We start from the raw sequence: 17,135 nt of genomic DNA, 5'->3' as shown, positions 1-17,135 counted from the left end.
CCTTACCTGTTTGAGTCCCTCAGTAGCTTTGCTGGATTTCTAGGGTTTCATTTTTCTGCCTGGTAAGAGTGTGAGCCTTTTTTTCCCACTCTTACATGTGTTTTGCTATGTGTTGTACATTTTTGTGCTCATGGACTATGGAGTCTCACCCACTCCATAGGCATCATCTTTTTACTGTGTCTCACACAGCAGCTTTAGTGCAGTGACACAGGGTTGTCTTTTTAGACTTCCCACTTTAAACTCCATTTTCTGGGACTGACTCTATCTCACAGAACATGTAAAGTTGCCATTGACTTTACTTGTCTTTTTAAATCTACAGAACCAGTACAACCTATCTTCCCAGATAGTACTGGAAGGGTTAATAGTTATCCCTTTTTGTCTGATTCTCATGGAACATTATGTCGTTCCCCTTTCTCTAAGATTTGGCTGGTGGCAGTGGTATCTACCATTTTTATTTCACAGCAAGCTATGGAAATAGCCTCAGTAACGTTAGAGGCTATGGTGATAGCCTCAAACTCTAACCCGCTGGACCCCTTTTATTTTTATTTGGTTTTGGTCAGGTTTTTTCGCCATTTCTTTTTGTAAAGGTCTTTCTCGTGTTTTACTCAGCGCGCCAAACCAGGATTGGTTCCTTTGTTTTCCGTCCTTTGCCGGGCTTCTGCAGAAGCCCTCCTTAGGTGCCGGAGTGTCTGAGTGGACAGGATGTGAGGGAGGGGTTTGAGGCCCCCTGCACAGGGTCTCCTTGTAGACCCAAGTCACACTTTAGTGTGAGTGACAGCCAGGCTATGTGGATGGGGGAAAACTGCATAAAAGCAGGTCTCTGGGACATGGAAGGCAGAGTCGCCACTGGAACGAGAGACCCAACGAGGAGCTGAAGGAAGAGGACTGCTGCAGCTACTGGGCATCTAGGTGAAGCCCTGCTGGAGGTCCGAATTGCCCGACACTCAGACGACAAAGAAGATCTGCAAGGAATCTTCTTCCCTTGAGCTTCGTGGGACCAACCAGCTCGCCAAACACCAAACACCGGCCTCCCTCTCCTGGTCGAATTTGTTGTCCATCGCTGCAGTGAACCGGATTATTGCCAGGAGGAACGGAACCTGTTTGGGTTTTAAGAAGCGCACCTTTTATTCGACGTTTGGCTCCGCTGCTGGCTTCTTCCCTGGGCAGTACGGGACCCTTCAAACATCCACCTTCTCGTCACCACGACCAAAGCTTCAGGAATCGTGAGTCTGCTTGAACTGCCCGGAACAACTGCCTCAGCTACAGCATTCTTCTCCATTTAAGGTGCTGTGCAAATCGCATAGTTTGTTCCGTCCGACCGCGGTGAAAGTGCATGAAATCTTTCGCCTCTCCAAAGGCTTGTCCTTCTCTTCTCCTTTGAATAACTTTTCCTCAAACCAACTTAGTTTTGAACTCTTAGCAAAGACTTAACCGCGAACTACTCTGAACTGTGTGTTCCTCTGCAAAAACTCTGAACCATTAACATTGGCCCAGGCCTATTGACTTGCATCCTAGTTGTAGTAGCCTTTTCTAGATTGCCCTGCCAATCACCTGTTGGTGTTGATTTTGAATAACCTTGTCTTTTCTCCCTTTTAAATTACTGGAGTGCCATTTTGCTCACACTCCATTTTGAGCTTAACCTGTCCAGAAATGATTGGTGCTATTGTAGTATATTAAGATTGTGATTTTCTGCTGCTTTATAATAGTGAACTGTTTTACAACTGATGTGTAAATAAATGTATATTCTTTTACTCAGAAACCTTGAGTCAGTGTTTGTTTGAATCATAGTAATTGCTGTCCTTTGTGTAACTTCTGATACTGTTCACTTTACTCTTGAGATAAGTCTGGCTGCTCAGCCATCATTACCACTTTACTGTGTAGTACAGGCTTGTACCAAAGGTGAAATTGTACTTACACATGTAGTCTTAATTGTGTGTGGTGTTCCCTAAGGGTACTGCATATGATTCTACCTAACAGAGCATCTAGGGGCTAGGGAGAGAGAGAGAGCAGCAGCGACCAGAGGGGAGAGAGAGCAGCAGCGACCAGAGGGGAGAGAGAGCGAGAGAGAGCAGCAGCGGCCAGAGGGGACCAGAGAGAGAGAGCAGGAGTGGCCAGAGGGGGGGGAGGAGAGAGAGAGCAGGAGCGGCCAGAGGGGGGGAGAGAGAGAGAGCAGGAGCGGCCAGAGGGGAGGAGAGAGAGGGAGAGCAGGAGCGGCCAGAGGGGAGGAGAGAGGGAGGGCAGGAGCGGCCAGAGGGGGGGGAAGAGAGAGAGAGCAGCAGCGGCCAGAGGGGAGGAGAGAGAGAGAGAGCAGCAGCGGCCAGAGGGGACCAGAGAGAGAGAGCAGGAGTGGCCAGAGGGGGGGGGAGGAGAGAGAGAGCAGGAGCGGCCAGAGGGGGGGAGAGAGAGAGAGCAGGAGCGGCCAGAGGGGAGGAGAGAGAGGGAGAGCAGGAGCGGCCAGAGGGGAGGAGAGAGGGAGGGCAGGAGCGGCCAGAGGGGGGAAGAGAGAGAGGGCAGGAGCGGCCAGAGGGGGGGAAGAGAGAGAGAGCAGCAGCGGCCAGAGGGGAGGAGAGAGAGAGAGAGAGAGCAGCAGCGACCAGAGGGGAGGAGAGAGAGAGAGCAGCAGCCGCCAGAGGGGAGGGAGAGAGAGAGCGCAGCAGCGACCAGAGGGGAGGAGAGAGAGAGAGCAGCAGCCGCCAGAGGGGAGGGAGAGAGAGAGCGCAGGAGTGGCTAGAGGGGGGGAGAGCGAGAGCAAGAGCAGCCAGAGGGGGGGGAGAGAGAGCAGGAGCGGGCAGAGGGGAGGGTCGAGAGCAGGAGCGGCCAGGGAGGGGGAGAGAGAGCAGGAGCAGCCAAAGTGTGGGGGGGGATAGCAGGAGCGGCCAGAGGGGTGGGAGAGAGAGAGAGCCGGAGCGGCCAGGGAGGGGGAGAGAGCAGGAGCAGCCCAAGTGTGGGGGGGGGGAAGAGCAGGAGCGGCCAGAGGGGTGGGAGAGAGAGCAGGAGTAGCCAGAGGGGGGGAGAGAGAGAGAGAGAGAGCAGGAGCGGCCAGAGGGGGGGGGGGGAGAGAGAGAGAGAGAGCAGGAGCGGCCAGGGAGGGAGAGAGAGCAGGAGCAGCCAAAGTGTAGGGGGGAAGAGCAGGAGCGGCCAGGGGGCGAAGAGGAGCAGCCAGAGGGGGGAGAGAGAGAGCAGGAGCGGCCAGAGGGGGGGGAGAAAGCAGGAGCGGCCAGAGGGGGGGAGAGAGAGAGAGAGAGAGAGCAGGAGCGGCCAGAGGGGGGGAGAGAAAGCAGGAGCGGCCGGGGGAGAGAGAGAACAGCCGGGAGGGGGGAAGAGCAGGTGAGGCCAAAGTGTGGGGGGGGAGAGCAGGAGCGGCCTACGGGGCCAAAAGTCGGAGCAGCCAGAGTGGGGGAGAGAGCATGAGCGGCCAGAGTGGGGGAGCGAGAGAGAGAGCAGGAGCAGCCGGGGGGACCAGAGCAGGAGCGGCCAGAGCGGGGGGCAAGAGCAGGAGCAGCCAGAGGGGGAGAGAGCAGGTGCGGGCAGAGGGGGGAGCGAGAGCAGGAATGGCCAGAGCGGGGTGAGCGAGCAGGAGCGGCCACCGGGGAAAGAGAGCTAATAAACATACAGCAAAGAAGCGTCCCAACAAGAAAAAGGTTATGGGCTGTAACAGTGGTCGTAGTCACTGCATGCTGTCTCATAAAATGGTTATTTGACGAGGAGGACACCTTTCAAAGGGTGTGTATGACTAGCACCTGGTGTGGTGTCCTCATATGGGCCCTCTGTCCAGTAAAGAGCCAGCAACATGTGTTCCTACGTAACACATACCTCTATGTCCTCGTATTGGCTCTCTGAGCTCTACGAGCTAGAACACACATTGCTGAATAATTTGCATTTGCATCAATTTCACATATTGTATTCTTTGAAACAAGTGTAAAATTTGAAAGAACAGTTTCTAAATATACATGATATATACAGTCACAGAAATTAAACAAATGACACTGTAATCAAACACAGAAGTGAAACAAATAACACTGTAATCAAAAATCATAAATTGAAAGCATATAAGAGAAAAGGAAAAAAGGAAAAATCTCGAGGTTCAAGACAATTGTAGCAGATAATTGCAGCTGGTATCCAAAACTGAACCATGTATAGGTACAATCAAATACAGGTTACCCAAAGGGGCTACACCTGAGTCATACAATCAGTTAGGACCAAGACCCAATCTAGGCTCAGCAACTCTCTCAGTACATTTGTGTCAATCACTCTTGTGTACTTGAGAGGTCAATCTAATAGTTAGGCAAGTTAGAGTCCAAGTGGGAAAACAAAATAGTTGTGGACAAATTATTTTGGAAAGTTGCTGTTTGTTGGGTCTCAATGATTTGTTGAATGAACAGGGGAGAGAGAGAGAGAGCAGTAACGGCCAGAGGAGGTGGGGTGAGAGAGCAGGAGCGGCCAGAGGGGAGGAGAGAGAGAGAGAGAGAGCAGGAGCGGCCAGAGGGGACGAGAGAGAGAGAGAGAGCAGGAGCCGCCAGAGGGGACGAGAGAGAGAGAGAGAGAGCAGGAGCCGCCAGAGGGGACGAGAGAGAGAGAGAGAGAGAGCAGGAGCCGCCAGAGGGGACGAGAGAGAGAGAGAGAGAGAGCAGGAGCCGCCAGAGGGGACGAGAGAGAGAGAGAGAGAGCAGGAGCCGCCAGAGGGGACGAGAGAGAGAGAGAGAGAGAGAGAGAGCAGGAGCCGCCAGAGGGGACGAGAGAGAGAGAGAGAGAGAGAGCAGGCGAGAGAGAGAGAGAGCAGGAGCGGCCAGAGGGGACGAGAGAGAGAGCGAGCAGGAGCGGCCAGAGGGGACGAGAGAGAGAGAGAGAGCAGGAGCGGCCAGAGGGGACGAGAGAGAGCAGGAGCGGCCAGAGGGGACGAGAGAGAGAGAGCAGGAGCGGCCAGAGGGGACGAGAGAGAGAGAGCAGGAGCGGCCAGAGGGGACGAGAGAGAGAGAGCAGGAGCGGCCAGAGGGGACGAGAGAGAGAGAGAGCAGGAGCGGCCAGAGGGGACGAGAGAGAGAGAGCAGGAGCGGCCAGAGGGGACGAGAGAGAGAGAGCAGGAGCGGCCAGAGGGGACGAGAGAGAGAGAGCAGGAGCGGCCAGAGGGGACGAGAGATTAGCAGGAGAGGCCAGAGGGGGGGAGAGAGCAGGAGTGGCTAGGGGGATAGAGAGCAGGAGTGGCCTGGGGAGCGCAGGAGCAACCAGAGGGGGGGTGCGAGTGGAGGAGCGGTCAGAGGGGGGAGAGAGCAGGACTGGCCAGAGGGGGGGGGGCACAGGAGAGGCCATGGGGGGTAAGAGAGCAGCAGTGGACGGAGCGGGGGGAGAGCAAGAGTGGCCGGGGGAGCACAGGAGCAACCAGAGGGGGGGAAGAGAGAGGAAGAGCAGCCAGAGGGGATATGATAGAGGAGGAGCGGCCAGAGGGGAGGAGAGATTAGCAGGAGAGGCCAGAGGGGGGGACAGAGCAGCAGTGGCCAGGGGGGTAGAGAGCAGGAGTGGCCTGGAGAGCGCGCAGGAGCAACCAGAGGGGGGGTGCGAGTGGAGGAGCGGTCAGAGGGGGGAGAGAGCAGGACTGGCCAGAGGGGGGAAGAGCACAGGAGAGGCCATGGGGGGTAAGAGAGCAGCAGTGGACAGGGCGGGGGGAGAGCACAGGAGCAACCAGAGGGGGGAAGAGAGAGCAGGAGCGGCCAGAGGGGAGGAGAGAGAGCAGGAGCGGCCAGAGGGGAGGAGAGAGAGCAGGAGCGGCCAGAGGGGAGGAGAGAGACCAGGAGCGGCCAGAGGGGAGGAGAGATGGCAGGAGCGGCCAGAGCGGAAGAGAGCGGCAGTGGCCTGGGGAGCGCAGGAGCAGACAGGGAGGAGAGAGGAGGAGCAGCAAGAGGGGGGAAGAAAGCAGGAGAGGCCAGGGGGGAACAGAGCAGCAGTGGCCAGAGCGGGGGGAGAGCAGGAGTGGCCAGAGGACCACAGGAGCAACCAGAGGGAGGGGGGGGGGGGGGGGAGAGAGAGCAGGAGCGGCCAGAGGGAGGAGAGAGAGCAGGAGCGGCCACAGAGGGTGGGGTGAGAGCGGGAGCGGCCACAGAGGGTGGGGTGAGAGCGGGAGCGGCCACAGAGGGTGGGGTGAGAGCGGGAGCGGCCACGGGGAGAGCGGGAGCGGCCACGGGGGGTAGAGAAAGCAGGAACAGCCAGAAGACGTGGGGTGAGAGATCAGGAGCGGCCAGAGAGCAAGATCAGCCACAAGGGGTGGTGTGAGAGAGCAGGAGCAGCCACAGGGGGTGGGGTGAGAGCAGGAACGGCCAGAGGAGGTGGGGTGAGAGAGCAGGAGCGGCCACAAGGGGTGGAGGGAGAGAGCAGGATCAGCCACAGGGAGTGGTGTGAGAAAGCAGGAAGGCCAGAGGAGATGGGGTGAGAGAGCAGGAGCAGCCAGAGAGCAGGAGCAGCCAGAGGTGGGGGGGAGAAAGAAAGAGCAGGAGCAGCCAGAGAGCAGGAGCAGCCAGAGGAGATGGGGTGAGAGAGCAGGAGCAGCCAGAGAGCAGGAGCAGCCAGAGAGCAGGAGCAGCCAGAGGTGGGGGGGGGGGGGAGAAAGAAAGAGCAGGAGCAGCCAGAGGTGGGGGGGGGAGAAAGAAAGAAAGAGCAGGAGCAGCCAGAGGTGGGGGGGGGGGAGAAAGAAAGAAAGAGCAGGAGCAGCCAGAGGTGGGGGGGGGGAGAAAGAAAGAAAGAGCAGGAGCGGCCAGAGGTGGGGGGGGGAGAATGAAAGAATGAGCAGGAGCGGCCAGAGGTGGGGGGAGGAGAAAGAAAGAAAGAGCAGGAGCGGCCAGAGGTGGGGGGGGGGAGAAAGAAAGAAAGAGCAGGAGCGGCCAGAGGTGGGGGGGGGGGGGGAGAAAGAAAGAAAGAGCAGGAGCGGCCAGAGGGAGGGGAAAAAGAGCAGGAGCGGCCAGAGGGAGGGGAGAAAGAGCAGGAGCGGCCAGAGGGGGGGAGAAAGAGCAGCCAGATGGGGGGAAAAAGAGCAGGAGCGGCCAGAGGGGGGGGAGAAAGAGCAGCCAGATGGGGGGAGAAAGAGCAGGAGCGGCCAGAGGGGGGAGAAAGAGCAGCCAGATGGGGGGAGAAAGAACAGGAGCGGCCAGAGGGGGGAGAAAGAGCAGCCAGAGGGGGGGAAAAAGAGCAGGAGCGGCCAGAGGGAGGGGAGAAAGAGCAGCCAGAGGGGGGGAAAAAGAGCAGGAGCGGCCAGAGGGAGGGGAGAAAGAGCAGCCAGAGGGGGGGAGAAAGAGCAGGAGCGGCCAGAGGGAGGGGAGAAAGAGCAGCCAGATGGGGGGAAAAAGAGCAGGAGCGGCCAGAGGGGGGGAGAAAGAGCAGCCAGAGGGAGGGAAAAAGAGCAGGAGCGGCCAGAGGGAGGGGAGAAAGAGCAGCCAGAGGGAGGGGAGCAGGAGCGGCCAGAGGGAGGGGAGAAAGAGCAGCCAGAGGGAGGGGAGAAAGAGCAGCCAGAGGGAGGGGAGAAAGAGCAGGAGCGGCCAGAGGGAGGGGAGAAAGAGCAGCCAGAGGGGGGGAGAAAGAGCAGGAGCGGCCAGAGGGAGGGGAGAAAGAGCAGCCAGAGGGGGGGAGAAAGAGCAGGAGCGGCCAGAGGGAGGGGAGAAAGAGCAGCCAGAGGGAGGGGAGAAAGAGCAGCCAGAGGGAGGGGAGAAAGAGCAGCCAGAGGGAGGGGAGAAAGAGCAGCCAGAGGGAGGGGAGAAAGAGCAGCCAGAGGGAGGGGAGAAAGAGCAGCCAGAGGGAGGGGAGAAAGAGCAGCCAGAGGGAGGGGAGAAAGAGCAGCCAGAGGGAGGGGAGAAAGAGCAGGAGCGGCCAGAGGGAGGGGAGAAAGAGCTGCCAGAGGGGGGGAGAAAGAGCAGCCAGAGGGGGGGAGAAAGAGCAAGAGCAGCCAGAGGGGGGGAGAAAGAGCAGCCAGAGGGGGGGAGAAAGAGCAGGAGCGGCCAGAGGGAGGGGAGAAAGAGCAGCCAGAGGGGGGGAGAAAGAGCAGGAGCGGCCAGAGGGAGGGGAGAAAGAGCAGCCAGATGGGGGGAAAAAGAGCCGGAGCGGCCAGAAGGGGGGAGAAAGAGCAGCCAGATGGGGGGAAAAAGAGCAGGAGCGGCCAGAGGGAGGGGAGAAAGAGCAGGAGCGGCCAGAGGGGGGGAGAAAGAGCAGCCAGATGGGGGAAAAAAGAGCAGCCAGATGGGGGAAAAAAGAGCAGCCAGATGGGGGAAAAAAGAGCAGCCAGATGGGGGGAAAAAAGAGCAGGAGCGTCCAGAGGGAGGGGAGAAAGAGCAGGAGCGGCCAGAGGGAGGGGAGAAAGAGCAGCCAGAGGGAGGGGAGAAAGAGCAGGAGCGGCCAGAGGGAGGGGAGAAAGAGCAGCCAGATGGGGGGAGAAAGAGCAGGAGCGGCCAGAGGGGGGAGAAAGAGCAGGAGCGGCCAGAGGGGGGAGAAAGAGCAGGAGCGGCCAGAGGGGGGAGAAAGAGCAGGAGCGGCCAGAGGGGGGAGAAAGAGCAGGAGCAGCCAGATGGGGGAGAAAGAGCAGGAGCAGCCAGATGGGGGAGAAAGAGCAGCCAGATGGGGGGAGAAAGAGCAGGAGCGGCCAGAGGGAGGGGAGAAAGAGCAGCCAGAGGGGGGGAGAAAGAGCAGGAGCGGCCAGAGGGAGGGGAGAAAGAGCAGCCAGAGGGGGGGAGAAAGAGCAGGAGCGGCCAGAGGGAGGGGAGAAAGAGCAGCCAGAGGGGGGGAGAAAGAGCAGGAGCGGCCAGAGGGAGGGGAGAAAGAGCAGCCAGAGGGGGGGAGAAAGAGCAGGAGCGGCCAGAGGGAGGGGAGAAAGAGCAGCCAGAGGGGGGGAGAAAGAGCAGGAGCGGCCAGAGGGAGGGGAGAAAGAGCAGCCAGAGGGGGGGAGAAAGAGCAGGAGCGGCCAGAGGGAGGGGAGAAAGAGCAGCCAGAGGGGGGGAGAAAGAGCAGGAGCGGCCAGAGGGAGGGGAGAAAGAGCAGCCAGAGGGGGGGAGAAAGAGCAGGAGCGGCCAGAGGGAGGGGAGAAAGAGCAGCCAGAGGGGGGGAGAAAGAGCAGGAGCGGCCAGAGGGAGGGGAGAAAGAGCAGGAGCGGCCAGAGGGAGGGGAGAAAGAGCAGCCAGAGGGGGGGAGAAAGAGCAGGAGCGGCCAGAGGGAGGGGAGAAAGAGCAGCCAGAGGGGGGGGAGAAAGAGCAGGAGCGGCCAGAGGGAGGGGAGAAAGAGCAGCCAGAGGGGGGGAGAAAGAGCAGGAGCGGCCAGAGGGAGGGGAGAAAGAGCAGCCAGAGGGGGGGAGAAAGAGCAGGAGCGGCCAGAGGGAGGGGAGAAAGAGCAGCCAGAGGGGGGGGAGAAAGAGCAGGAGCGGCCAGAGGGAGGGGAGAAAGAGCAGCCAGAGGGGGGGGAGAAAGAGCAGCCAGAGGGGGGGGAGAAAGAGCAGCCAGAGGGGGGGAGAAAGAGCAGGAGCGGCCAGAGGGAGGGGGGGGGAGAAAGAGCAGGAGCGGCCAGAGAGGGGGGGGGGGAGAAAGAGCAGGAGCGGCCAGAGAGGGGGGGGGAGAAAGAGCAGGAGCGGCCAGAGAGGGGGGGGGGGAGAAAGAGCAGGAGTGGCCAGAGAGGGGGGGGGGAGAAAGAGCAGGAGCGGCCAGAGAGGGGGGGGGGGGAGAAAGAGCAGGAGCGGCCAGAGAGGGGGGGGGGGAGAAAGAGCAGGAGCGGCCAGAGAGGGGGGGGGGGGGAGAAAGAGCAGGAGCGGCCAGAGAGGGGGGGGGGGAGAAAGAGCAGGAGCGGCCAGAGAGGGGGGGGGGGAGAAAGAGCAGGAGCGGCCAGAGGGGGGGGGGAGAAAGAGCAGGAGCGGCCAGAGAGGGGGGGGGGAGAAAGAGCAGGAGCGGCCAGAGAGGGGGGGGGGAGAAAGAGCAGGAGCGGCCAGAGAGGGGGGGGGGGAGAAAGAGCAGGAGCGGCCAGAGAGGGGGGGGGGGAGAAAGAGCAGGAGCGGCCAGAGGGGGGATGAGAAAGAGCAGGAGCGGCCAGAGGGGGGATGAGAAAGGAGGAGCGGCCAGAGGGGGGATGAGAAAGGAGGAGCGGCCAGAGGGGGGATGAGAAAGGAGGAGCGGCCAGAGGGGGGATGAGAAAGGAGGAGCGGCCAGAGGGGGGATGAGAAAGGAGGAGCGGCCAGAGGGGGAAGAGAGTAGCAGGAGACGCCAGATGGGGGAAGAGAGAAGGAGTGGCCTGAGGAGCGCAGGAGCAACCGGGGGGGTGAGAGTGGAGGAGCGGCCAGAAGGGGGAGAGAGCAGGACTGGCCAGAGGGGGGAGAGAGCACATTGAGAGGCCAGGGGGGAAAGAGAGCAGCAGTGGCCAGAGCGGGGGGAGAGCAGGAGTGGCCGGGGAGCACAGGAGCAACCAGAGGGGGTGAGAGAGAGCACAGGAGCGGCCAGGGGGGGGGAAAGAGAGCGCAGGAGCGGCCAGAGGGGGGGGGGGGAGAGCGCGCAGGAGCGGCCAGAGGGGGGGGGGGGGAGAGCGCGCAGGAGCGGCCAGAGGGGGGGGGGGGGGAGAGCGCGCAGGAGCGGCCAGAGGGGGGGGGGGGGAGAGCGCGCAGGAGCGGCCAGAGGGGGGGGGGAGAGCGTGCAGGAGCGGCCAGAGGGGGGGGGGAGAGAGCGCGCAGGAGCGGCCAGAGGGGGGGGGGAGAGAGCGCGCAGGAGCGGCCAGAGGGGGGGGGAGAGAGCGCCGGAGCGGCCAGAGGGGGGGGGGGGAGAGCGCAGGAGCGGCCAGAGGGGGGGGGAGAGAGAGCGCAGGAGCAGCCAGTGGGGGGGGGGGAGAGAGAGCGCAGGAGCAGCCAGTGGGGGGGGGGGGAGAGAGAGCGCAGGAGCAGCCAGTGGGGGGGGGGAGGGGAGAGCGCAGGAGCAGCCAGTGGGGGGGGGGAGGGGAGAGCGCAGGAGCAGCCAGTGGGGGGGGGGAGGGGAGAGCGCAGGAGCAGCCAGTGGGGGGGGGGGAGAGAGAGCGCAGGAGCAGCCAGAGGGGGGGGGGGAGAGAGAGCGCAGGAGCAGCCAGAGGGGGGAGAGAGAGCTCAGGAGCAGCCAGAGGGGGGGAGAGAGAGCGCAGGAGGGGCCAGAGGGGAGAAAGAGAGAGCAGGAGGGGCCAGAGGGGAGAAAGAGAGAGCAGGAGGGGCCAGAGGGGAGAAAGAGAGAGCAGGAGGGGCCAGAGGGGAGAAAGAGAGAGCAGGAGGGGCCAGAGGGGAGAAAGAGAGAGCAGGAGGGGCCAGAGGGGAGAAAGAGAGAGCAGGAGGGGCCAGAGGGGAGAAAGAGAGAGCAGGAGGGGCCAGAGGGGAGAAAGAGAGAGCAGGAGGGGCCAGAGCGGGGGGAGAGCAGGAGTGGCCAGGCAGCACAGGAGCAACCAGAGGGGGGGGGAGAGCGCAGGAGCGGCCAGCAGCCAGAGGGGGGGGGGGCGAAGGAGCTGCCAGAGGGGGGGGGGAAGAGGAGGATCGGCCAGAGGGGAGAAAGAGAGAGTAGGAGAGGCCAGGGGGAAAGAGAGCAGCAGTAACCAGAGGGGGGAGGCACAGGAGCAACCAGAGGGGGGGGGAGAGGAGTTGCAAGCAGAGGGGGGAGAGAGCAGGAGAGGCCAGAGGGGAGGAAGAGAGAGCAGGAGAGGCCAGAGGGGAGGAAGAGAGAGCAGGAGGCCAGAGGGGAGGAAGAGAGTAGCAGTGGCCAGAGCGGGGGAGAGATTAGGAGTGGCCGGGGGAGCACAGGAGCAACCAGAGGGGGTGACGAGAAGAGGAGCGGCCGAGGGCCAGCAGGAGCGGCCGGGGGAGAGCAGGAGCGGCCGGGGGAGAGAAGGAGCAGCCGGGGTAGGATTGGCTGGGGGGGCAGGAGCAGCAGGGGGGAGAGGAGTGGTGGGGAAGAGGAGTGACAGGGGGCTGGATAGGGTGGCCAAGTGTCCCGTAATTGGGGACTGTGTCAGGAGTCACAATTAGGCATGCTGGCGGCTGGGGGCCGGCCACTGCAGGGCGCTGTCTCACATACTAGCTGCCACTTGCCAGCCACTGTTACTCTCATTTGCGGGAAATGTATGTATATGACCCCCTCCTATAATAAGAGCGTAGAGGGGGTCATATACATACATTTCCCCCGAATGGTAATAACTGTGGCTGTCACGTCAGCAGCTGCGGGCGCAATGTATTGATTCTGTGCAGTGAATGATGCTGTGACTTCACCACCGTCTTGTGTCCCGCAAAAGGATTGCACAAAGTTGGCCACCCTAGGGCTAAAGCGGAAGGGGGAACAGGAGTGGCCAGGGGAGAGCAGGAGCGTAGGAGTGGCCAGTGGGAGCAGGAGTGGTGGGAGAAGTAGGGTGGCCAACTGTCCCGCTTTTCGCGGGATTGTCCTGCAATTAGGGACTCTGTCCCGCCGTTTGCAGAGTGGCTTTGCGGGATGCAGGTTGTCCCGACTTTCGTCAGGACAACCTGCATCCATCCCAGCCACTCTGCAAACTGAAGTGGGCATTTACACAGCACGGCGCTGCAGCCTGCTGCTTTCTTTCCTCAGGCGGCTCTGCAGCCCCGGCTCCTTTAGAGCCTGCAGGTCGAGCTGGAACGCTCGACACCTGGCTTCATTCAAATACTAATGGTTTGTTCCTGGGTCGTGATGGTCATGTTTGCAGTTCAAAAACGTGACCATCACCTCCCCAGGACAAACCATTTGCATTTCAATTAAGCTTGGTGTCAGAGCGTTACAGCTCGACCTGCAGGCTCTAAAGAAGCCATTAAAAAAATGCAAATTCAAAAAGGGGCGGGCCAAACGTGAATGACGTTGTGAAGTCATCGCCGCCTTGTGGGCAAGTGTCCCGCAAAATACTATCAAAGAGTTGGCCACCCTAGGGAGAAGTGGGAAGAGCAGGAGTGGCCAGAGGAGAGGGGTGGAGAGGCAGGCTCGGCAGGAGGGGGTGCAGGAGCTGCCACAGAGGGGCCAGAGGAGGGGGCAGGAGCTTCCGGAGGGTGGGCAGGAGTGGCCAGGGGGAGAGCAGGAGTGGCCAGGGGGGAGAGCAGGAGCAGCAGGAGGGGGCAGGAGCTTCCGGAGGGTGGGCAGGAGTGGCCAGGGGGCGAGAGCAGGCGTGGCCAGGGGGCGAGAGAAGGAGTGGCCAGGGGGCGAGAGAAGGAGTGGCTAGGGGGCGAGAGAAGGAGTGGCCAGGGGGCGAGAGAAGGAGTGGCCAGGGGGCGAGAGAAGGAGTGGCCAGGGGGCGAGAGAAGGAGCAGCAGGAGGGGGCAGGAGCTTCCGGAGAGTGGGCAGGAGTGGCCAGGAAAGAGCAGGAGCGGAGGGGGGAGCTGGAGCGGAGGGGTGGGGTGGCCAGGCGGGAGAGGCAGGCTCGGCAGGAGGGGGTGCAGGTAGGAGCTGCCAGAGAGGGGCCAGGAGCTTCCGGAGGGTGGGCAGGAGTGGCCAGGGGGGAGAGGAGGAGTGGCCAGGGGGCGAGAAGGAGCAGCAGGAGGGGGCAGGACCTTTTGGAGGGTGTCCAGGGGGGAGAGCAGGAGTGGCCAGGGGGGAGAGCAGGAGAGGAGCAGCAGGACCTTCTGGAGGGTGCGCAGGAGTGTCCAGGGGGGAGAGCAGGAGTGGCCAGAGGGGAGGGGGAGAGGAGCAGCAGGAGGGGGCAGGAGCTTCCGGAGGGTGGGCAGGAGTGGCCAGGGGGGAGAGCAGGAGTGGCCAGGGGAGAGGAGCAGCAGGAGGGGGCAGGTCCTTCCGGAGGGTGGGCAGGAGTGTCCCGGGGGGAGAGGCAGGAGTGGCCAGCGGGGAGAGCAGGAGTGGCGCAGCAGGAGGGGGCAGGACATTCCGGAGGGTGGGCAGGACCTTCCGGAGGGTGCGCAGGAGTGTCCCGGGGGGAGAGGCAGAAGTGTTTCCCGGGGGGGTGTCCCGGGGGGGGAGAGGCAGGAGTGTCCCGGGGGGGGGAGAGGCAGGAGTGTCCCGGGGGGGGGAGAGGCAGGAGTGTCCCGGGGGGGGAGAGGCAGGAGTGTCCCGGGGGGGGGGGAGAGGCAGGAGTGTCCCGGGGGGGGGAGAGGCAGGAGTGTCCCGGGGGGGGGGGAGAGGCAGGAGTGTCCCGGGGGGGGGGAGAGGCAGGAGTGTCCCGGGGGGGGGGAGAGGCAGGAGTGTCCCGGGGGGGGGAGAGGCAGGAGTGTCCCGGGGGGGGGGAGAGGCAGGAGTGTCCCGGGGGGGGGAGAGGCAGGAGTGTCCCGGGGGGGGGAGAGGCAGGAGTGTCCGGGGGGGGGAGAGGCAGGAGTGTCCCGGGGGGGGGAGAGGCAGGAGTGTCCCGGGGGGGGGGAGAGGCAGGAGTGTCCCGGGGGGGGGAGAGGCAGGAGTGTCCCGGGGGGGGGGAGAGGCAGGAGTGTCCCGGGGGGGGGGAGAGGCAGGAGTGGCCATGGGGGGGGAGAGGCAGGAGTGGCCATGGGGGGGGGGGAGAGGCAGGAGTGGCCATGGGGGGGGGGGAGAGGCAGGAGTGGCCATGGGGGGGGGAGAGGCAGGAGTGGCCATGGGGGGGGGAGAGGCAGGAGTGGCCATGGGGGAGAGGCAGGCTCGGCAGGAGGGGGTGCAGGCAGGCTCTGCCAGAGAGGGGCCAGAGGAGGGGGCCGGAGCTTCTGGAGGGTGGGCAGGAGTGGCCAGGGGAGAGCAGGAGTGGCCAGGGGGCAGGGGGCGAGAGAAGGAGCAGCAGAAGGGGGCAGGACCTTCCGGAGGGTGCGCAGGAGTGGCCAGAGGGGAGGGGGAGAGGAGCAGCAGGAGGGGGCAGGAGCTTCCGGATGGTGGGCAGGAGTGGCCCGGGGGGAGAGGCAGGAGTGGCCCGGGGGGAGAGGCAGGAGTGGAGCAGCAGGAGGGGGGGCAGGACCTTCCGGAGGGTGCACAGGAGTGTCCCGAGGGGAGAGGCAGGAGTGTCCCGAGGGGAGAAGGAGGAGTGTCCCGAGGGGAGAAGGAGGAGTGTCCCGAGGGGAGAAGGAGGAGTGTCCCGAGGGGAGAAGGAGGAGTGTCCCGAGGGGAGAAGGAGGAGTGTCCCGAGGGGAGAAGGAGGAGTGTCCCGAGGGGAGAAGGAGGAGTGTCCCGAGGGGAGAGGGAGGAGTGTCCCGAGGGGAGAAGGAGGAGTGTCCCGAGGGGAGAAGGAGGAGTGTCCCGAGGGGAGAAGGAGGAGTGTCCCGAGGGGAGAGGCAAGAGAGGAGCAGCAGGAGGGGGCAGGACCTTCCGGAGGGTGCGCAGGAGTGTCCCGGGGGGAGAGGCAGGAGTGGCCCGGGGGGAGAGGCAGGAGTGGCCCGGGGGGAGAGGCAGGAGTGGAGCAGCAGGAGGGGGGGCAGGACCTTCCGGAGGGTGCACAGGAGTGTCCCGAGGGGAGAGGCAAGAGTGTCCCGAGGGGAGAAGGAGGAGTGTCCCGAGGGGAGAAGGAGGAGTGTCCCGAGGGGAGAAGGAGGAGTGTCCCGAGGGGAGAAGGAAGGAGGAGTGTCCCGGGGGGAGAAGGAGGAGTGTCCCGGGGGGAGAAGGAGGAGTGTCCCGGGGGGAGAAGGAGGAGTGTCCCGGGGGGAGAGGCAGGAGTGTCCCGGGGGGAGAGGCAGGAGTGTCAGGAGTGTCCCGGGGGGAGAGGCAAGAGAGGAGCAGCAGGAGGGGGCAGGACCTTCCGGAGGGTGCGCAGGAGTGTCCCGGGGGGAGAGGCAGGAGTGGCCCGGGGGGAGAGGCAGGAGTGGCCCGGGGGGAGAGGCAGGAGTGGCCCGGGGGGAGAGAGAGGAGTGGCCCGGGGGGAGAGCAGGAGTGGAGCAGCAGGAGGGGGCAGGACCTTCCGGAGGGTGGGCAGGAGTGGCCAGGGGGGGAGAGGCAGCAGTGGCCAGGGGGGAGAGCAGGAGTGGAGCAGCAGGAGGGGGCAGGACCTTCCGGAGGGTGGGCAGGAGTGTTCAGGGGGGAGAGCAGGAGTGTCCAGGGGGGAGGGGGAGAGGAGCAGCAGGAGGGGGAGAGGAGCTTCCGGAGGTTGGGCAGGAGTGGCCAGGGGGGAGAGCAGGAGAGCAGGAAAGGAGCAACAGGAGGGGGCAGGACCTTCCGGAGGGTGCGCAGGAGTGTCTAGGGGGGAGAGAAGGAGCAGCAGGAGGGGGCAGGAGTGGCCAGGGGGGGAGAGCAGGAGTGGCCAGGGGGGGAGCAGGAGGGGGCAGGAGCTTCCGGAGGGTGCGCAGGAGTGGCCAGAGGGGAGGGGGAGAGAAGGAGCAGCAGGAGGGGGCAGGACCTTCCGGAGGGTGCGCAGGAGTGGCCAGGGGGGAGCAGGCCAGGGGGGAGCAGGAGAGGAGCAGCAGGAGGGGGCAGGAGTGGCCAGAGGGGAGAGGAGCAGCAGGAGGGGGCAGGAGCTTCCGGAGGGTGGGCAGGAGTGGCCAGTGGGGAGAGCAGGAGTGGCCAGGGGGGGAGCAGGAGAGGAGCAGCAGGAGGGGGCAGGACCTTCCGGAGGGTGCGCAGGAGTGTCTAGGGGGGAGAGCAGGAGTGGCCAGAGGGGAGGGGGAGAGAAGGAGCAGCAGGAGGGGGCAGGAGTGGCCAGGGGGGAGAGCAGGAGTGGCCAGAGGGGAGGGGGAGAGAAGGAGCAGCAGGAGGGTGCGCAGGAGTGTCTAGGGGGGAGAGCAGGAGTGGCCAGGGGGGAGGGGGAGAGAAGGAGCAGCAGGAGGGGGGCAGGAGTGCGAGCATATGAGGAAGAGGCTTGTGGGGCACACACGCTCCGTCCTAACCCTTGGGGAACGCGAAGGGGATATATTCGCCCAGAACTCAGAATAAACGCTAGAATGGGGAATATTAAACCTCTCACCTCCGACTCCTGGAGAGGGAGCGCCCGGGCCTCTGACCCCCCGCAGGCCAATGGCGAGACACGAGGCAGGGTCTCCAGTGCGCATGCGCAGAATAGTACTCCCAGTGCTGCGCATGCGCAGAATAGTACTCCCAGTGCTGCGCATGCGCCTAGGCTATGAGCCGGCTCTCCGCCCTGCGCATGCTCAAAACGGGTACATAGCTACTGCGCATGCTCATAGCCCGCGAGAGGCCGTACCGCCACTCTGCGCATGCTCTTAGCCCGTGAAAACCGGAAGTGCACTCCGTGAATGCCTTTGCTTTCCTACGCATGTCCGTCCGTCAGCAATGACC

The 17,135-nt window shown here is 63.3% G+C and overlaps 1 protein-coding gene across 1 annotated transcript in view; it reads right to left on the bottom strand.

Moving 5' to 3' along the window:
- The window catches only part of LOC138525637 (zinc finger protein 268-like), a 63,585-nt gene extending 46,651 nt beyond the window's left edge, over positions 1–16,934 (bottom strand). The window contains exon 1 of the mRNA XM_069635687.1: positions 16,804–16,934. The gene's annotated coding sequence lies outside the window, so the exon portion shown is untranslated. The remainder of the gene's footprint in view (positions 1–16,803) is intronic.
- Positions 16,935–17,135: the final 201 nt, after the last annotated feature.

Source organism: Ambystoma mexicanum, chromosome 7p (genome assembly GCF_040938575.1).
Source record: "Ambystoma mexicanum isolate Mex_15411 chromosome 7p, UKY_AmexF1_1, whole genome shotgun sequence".
NCBI lineage: Eukaryota > Metazoa > Chordata > Amphibia > Caudata > Ambystomatidae > Ambystoma > Ambystoma mexicanum.
This window is presented reverse-complemented; position numbering and strand designations above follow the sequence as displayed.